We start from the raw sequence: 6,461 nt of genomic DNA, 5'->3' as shown, positions 1-6,461 counted from the left end.
ATGGGTCCTAAGGAGATGGAGGAGCTTAGGAAGCGATTGGATGATCGATAGAGAAGGGATACATTAGACCAAGTGTATCGCCGTGGGGAGCACCAATTCTTTTCGTGAAGAAGAAAGATGGGAGTTTGAGGTTATGCATAGATTACCGGGAGCTGAACCGAGTGACGATAAAGAACAAGTATCCTTTGCCAAGGATAGATGACTGTTTGACCAGTTGAGTGGTGCAACGGTCTTTTCCAAGATTGATTTGAGGTCGGTGTACCATCAGGTGAAGATTAGAGAGGTGGACATACCAAAGACAGCTTTCACGTCGAGGTATGGCCATTATGAGTATGTGGTGATGCCGTTTGGGTTGTCTAATGCGCCGGCAATGTTTATGGATTTGATGAACAGAATCTTCAGACAGTTCTTGGACCAGTTTGTAGTGGTGTTTATCGATGATATCTTAGTCTACTCTAAGACTAAGGAGGAGCATGAGGAGCATTTGAGGATCGTGTTGCAGACTTTGAGGGATCATGAGTTGTATGCTAAGCTGTCCAAGTGTTATTTCTGGTTAGAGAAAGTTTCTGACCTGTTGGGTACTCGATCAATAGTTTCTGACCTGTTGGGTACTCGATCGAGTAGCTGGGGCACTCGATCGAGTAAGGGGGTACTCGATCGAGTACCTTGGGTACTCGATCGAGTGTCCGGTTTTACGGGGAGTTTTCTCGGGTTTTGTTAATTATGCGATTAAGGTATTTAAGCTTCATCGTCATTATTCTAAATCACTTTTACAAAACCTAAATTCCTGTTTAAGAGAGAAAGCAAACAAGTTCATCTTCTTAATCGCATTCTTAGCAATTCCGGAGTTCGACGGTCGGTTCTTGTCGTTGTTAAATGCTGTTGGGTTCCTTGCGTCGAGGGTAAAATCTATGTACCCTTTTTATTGTATTTCCTTTGATTTGGTTAAACCCTAATTTAGAGATTGGGGGTTTTATGTGCAGTATGTGATGTGGTAGCCTCTATGTGTTGTATGATAGGAGGAGGGTTCATAGAAGAGGCCTTTTGACTCAGCAGTAGAGACCGTCTGATTTTGTGCATACCAGGTAGGATTTCCTACTCAGTATTAGTCCCATAATGGGATATTAGTTGATGTATTGTATTTGGTATTTGATATAATAATTGTACTGTAATTGTGGTTGTGATCGTTGTTGATGGTTCGCGAGGCGTGGCCTCGGCTGAGTGGGGTCACTTGCGGGAGTGACTTCACGCCCTAGTTTCGCCTTCTGTGGAACCCGCCATAGAAGGGATGTGCACATTAATGGACAGGGTTATCGCTCACTATGTGGAGCGGGGATTTGGTGGGTACGGCTGCGGTCCCCCACTGCACGGTGTCCAAAGTGGACGATCGATATTGAGATGATGGGAATTGGTTGGTTGTGTGTGTGTGTGACGATTTAAGTCATGTCTGTTTATCTTATCATTGTTGTTTATATTGATTGTGTGATTAGTACTTGACCCGGTGTTGTTTTGTAAACTGCGGTGATCCATTCGGGGATGGTGAGCGGATATTGAGCGGTATTGAGATGAGTACTTTGGGATAGGCTGGGATGCCACGACATGATGATAGGAGTCTTCCGCTGTAGCTTTTAGTTTATTTACATTTCAGTTAGAACAGTCAGTTTGAGAACATGTATCGTACTTTTGGTTAGGTTTTAAGGATTGTATCTATTCGTTAATCATTTATAATAAACGTTGTTTCTTCATTGTTGTTTGATTATCATTGCCTCGGGTAACCGAGATGGTAATGTCTTCATACCTGAGTGGTCCTGGTAAGGCACTTGGAGTATGGGGGTGTTACAGTATCGTTAAATACTCGATTTCTATCTTACGTTAATAAAAAAGTACTACTAGATTCTATTAGGGTTCACGTTAATGAACGAGTATGAATACAATGAGTACTATTATCCTAATAATGAGATGAACAAGAATGATTGACTTAAAGAGAGGCACACAGTTTTAGCTTCGGACACAATTAGGGTTTCGAAAATAATTTGCAAATATGAAGAGATTGAATTCGAAATATGCTTAAATATTTTTGCGAAAGTTTTTCTCAAATGAGTGTCTTGCTTTTTTCTAATGAAATACTTTGGTATTTATAGGAGTAGAAAAACCTAAAACTAGGTCAAAGATTCGAACCCTAACCGCCCCCCTTAGGTCCGAAAAATCTTGAAGTAGGCTAGGTCAAATCTTTTATTTTTATCTATGAAATACCTCTTATATAAAAACCCTAATTACTACTTGGATAATTTCGACTAGAAGGTGATATGGCCATAATCCATTTCACTCTAATTGTAACCCTAACAATAATTAGTTTTAATTTATAAAACTAAGATAATATGATTAGAAACCCTAGATCACATAACAACCCATAAGTTATATGATAAATCAGTAGGATTAATATAATCTATATTACCAATTTCATCTAGAAAAGATATAGTATAAATATCACTTTAATTTTCGAAAGAATAAGTGAATCCAAAGCTTAGATTGTGCTCTCTTATAAGTCGTTCATGGTTATAGGTAAAATAGCTATAACCAAGAACTTTCATAGGTAAGGTTAGAGATGAAATAGCTATAACCATACTTTCTCAAAAATCATTTTGTTCATACCATTTATAGAATGAAATCCTATATCCCTAATCTTCATGAGATCTTCAAATATAGGTTCCTTTCTTCATTTTGATCTAGAAACCCTTCATCTTGAGCTCCCATCAAATAATATATTGTTTTGCTTGATTTAGTCTTCTATGGTTATAGGCAAAAAAACCATAACCAAACTTGATTACCAAGCTCCAAATTCATCATGAGAATTCCATCATATGCTATAACCGTAATTAGTCTTCATGGTAATTGTCAACTAAGATATGCACCATTTAACAAACAATTACAATCACAAGTGTATAACATATTACAAATCATAATACTTGTCATTATCAAAACTTATATAAATATGGTCCAACAAATTCTCCCTTTTTGATGATGGCAAGTCTTCTATGATTTGTGACTAAGGTCAAGTTCCCCCTCAACATGCTACTACCAAAGTTATAGTAAGTTGATCACAAGAACAAGTTATTTGTATTCAAAGTTATAGCATGGAACCCCTTAAGAGATTAAAGATCTTGACAAGGAGCAAGCTTAGGCAATAATTCAGGTCATACGATTTCTTCCCCCTCTTAACATCATCGAAAAGACAAGAACAAGACATAAAACAACTAGAATAATATAAGTTGAGGAAAGAAATAGTCATGCAAACACGAATTAATAAAATGAGAAAAGTTAATCTAGGCACACAAAATAAAATTATCCAAAACAAACCATATGGGCCGAATAAGAATAGCCACATGGGCCGAATAAACAAAAGCCAAAATGGGCCGAATGGTGTTATGCAAACTAAAGTACTAAGCCTAGAAAAACAAAAGAAAGGGAGATGGGCTTATGGGTGGTGGACTTGGGTAGGATCAACATAACCGGGTCGAGTCCGATACTCGAGAGAATCAAGACGATCAAGACATGAGCGCACATTATTTGCTTGAGCCACCAAACAAATATCGAAATTAGTAATTTTCAATGTCAAGGCCCGAGTAACTTCATAAATTTGGCCCATTTCTTCTCTCATTTCACAACCAACTTGCAACAAACCTCCGCCTTGAGTTGCAAAATCCGCAACCGTGTTTGACTGTTGATCCAAAGCTTTGAGAGTCACGGCCAATTTTGCCTCAAAGGCCTTAAGTCGAGCTATCAAATCTTCATGACTAACACTCGAGCTAGACGACCTCACACCCTTTCCCGTCGCCATTCCCGAGACTAAGCTCTCAACCAACTTGGATTGAGCCTCCAATTTCTCATTAACCGATACCATAAAAGCATCGAGCTTTTTTTCCATGGCCTCCAAACCCTCCAATTTCTCATCGGAGTTACCCTTGGATTGAAATACCAATTCCGGACCACAAGCACAAATTTTCATCAATTTGAAATGAGTATCACTCATATCATCCTTAGCACTCACACCATAACTAGTAGGACTAACCACCCCCTTATGCTCCAAAAGCCGAGACACCCACATACCGTAAGGCAAGTCTATAGTGGTATAGACCTTGTCCTCGGTTACTAGCATCGCAGTTTGTACGATTCGGTGAAAGACTAACAAAGGAAGACTAGCCTTCTTTCCCTCCATCCTATTATAAACCATAACCATCTCATAAGTCGATAATTTGTCCCGACCACCACGGCGAGGCACAACGGTATTCCATAAAAAATTAAGGAAGAATTTCAATTTTGGCGATAAATTACCCGCCAACAAACGACTACCACCCTTAACATCAATCTCAAAATAATTCTTAACAACCTCCTTCTCACCCTCGGTCAAGGTACCCCATTCTGCACTCGGATTAATTTCGGCCCCATCATCAGGAACCGAAAACAGAGCACAAAAATCATCAATGGAGACCTTGACTTCGGTCCCACTCACAACTGCACACAAACATCCATCCTTAATTGACACAGTAGCATAAAATTGAATGACTTTAATAGGGTAAACAGGACCACAAAGGAAGACTAGTTCTTTGATACTTTAAAGCTTCATACTTACCATACCACTTTTTGGGATATGAACGCCCGGCATGAATGTTGTAACCAGACACATGATGAACCAGTTCCCCTTCCTCCTTGGTAAGACGAAGACGATCAAGGCCCATAACAGTAGCTTTCGGCATGGAGTGCCGAAACAGAGTCCTCTTAGCACCATCACGAGCGATTATTTCTTATTCTTCCACATCATCCTCCTCAACATGTGACTTATATTTACCCTTACTTAATCGTCTTTTCTTGCTCTCGACTTCCGGCGGACTCCGGTTATGGCTGGGATTATTTGGTTTCGGGTTGGCAGAGGGAGACGGGTGAGGAGATGGTACATTTGAAGTATTGTATGTGGGTTTTTAAGAGTATGTTTTGGTGTTTGATCGAGTTGTGGGTCTCATGATTGATGATGGTGATGACCGAAAAAGTGGAAGGTGAAGGTTGAGTGTTTTGGTAATTGAAAAATGTGATGGTGATGTGAGATGAGGGAGGTGAGTTTTAATAAGGTATAATTAATAAGAGGAGTTTGGTAGGTTAGGATGACTTAAATTGCCGTGTACAATTGATATTTTTTTTTTTTTAAAAGAAATATGGTAAAAGGAATCTAGGTTTAGGTAAAAATATGATAAGGTAAATCTTTTTATGAAGAAATGATAAGGAAATATTGTGAGATTTACTAGGTCACAAGGAAAAATATTTGGCTAAAGAAATATGTTTGGATTTTTCGGCCAAAATTGACCAAGGAAATATTGTGACGATATTTTATGGTTTGCATGTGGATAAAAATATATTATACACAAAGATAGAAAATTCATGTAATATAATAAGATATTTAACATAAATATTCTTGCAACAAAATATACGGACACAGTCATACAATCTTGTCTATTTCTAGTCAGTCATTTGAGATAATAAAATAGGTATGACGAATTTAACTGCCACCGATTAAACCAATTTCCAATCGTAAAATCTCAAAATGTTTTCTAGCTAAAGCCTTTCTCAAAATATCTGCCCATTGATTTTTTGTACTACAAAATTCTAGTTTTATGTTGCCTTTATCAACATGGTCGCTTAGAAAATGGTGTCTAATATCAATATGTTTGGTACGAGAGTGCTGTGCGGGGTTTTTAGATATAATAATAGCACTCGTATTATCACATAAAATAGGAATACATCCTACATCTATACCATAATCACATAATTGTTGCTTAAGCCATAGTGATTGAGAACATACCAGTCCGGCAGCAATATATTCATCTTCAGCAGTAGACAAGGCAACTGAATTTTGTTTCTTTGAACCTCATGTTATAATGCAAGGTCCAACAAATGTAGCGAATTCTGACATACTTTTCCTATCTAGAGAACATCCTGCATAATCTGCGTCTGAATATCCAATTAAATTTAAATTGCAGTCGAGTGGATACCATAAATACAGATTTTGTGTACCAATTAAATATCTTAAAATTCTTTTAACTGCAACCATATGTGATTCTTTGGGACATGACTGAAATCGTGCACACACACAGACACTAAACATTATATCTGGACGACTTGCAGTTAAATAGAGAAGTGAGCCAATCATACCTCGGTAAGTGGTTTCATCCACACACTTACCATCTTTATCCAAGGTTAGTTTCTTATCCGTAACCATTGGGGTATCCATGGGATTGGCATCTTGCATTCCAAATTTCTTGATTAATTCTTTGATGTATTTTTGTTGATGTATCATGATACCTTCATTTGTTTGTTGAATCTGAGATCCTAAAAAGAACTTTAATTCACCCATCATGCTCATCTCAAATTCTGATGTCATTAAATCTGAAAAATACTTACAAAGTTTGTTG

Source organism: Silene latifolia, chromosome X (assembly GCF_048544455.1).
Source record: "Silene latifolia isolate original U9 population chromosome X, ASM4854445v1, whole genome shotgun sequence".
NCBI lineage: Eukaryota > Viridiplantae > Streptophyta > Magnoliopsida > Caryophyllales > Caryophyllaceae > Silene > Silene latifolia.
This window is presented reverse-complemented; position numbering follows the sequence as displayed.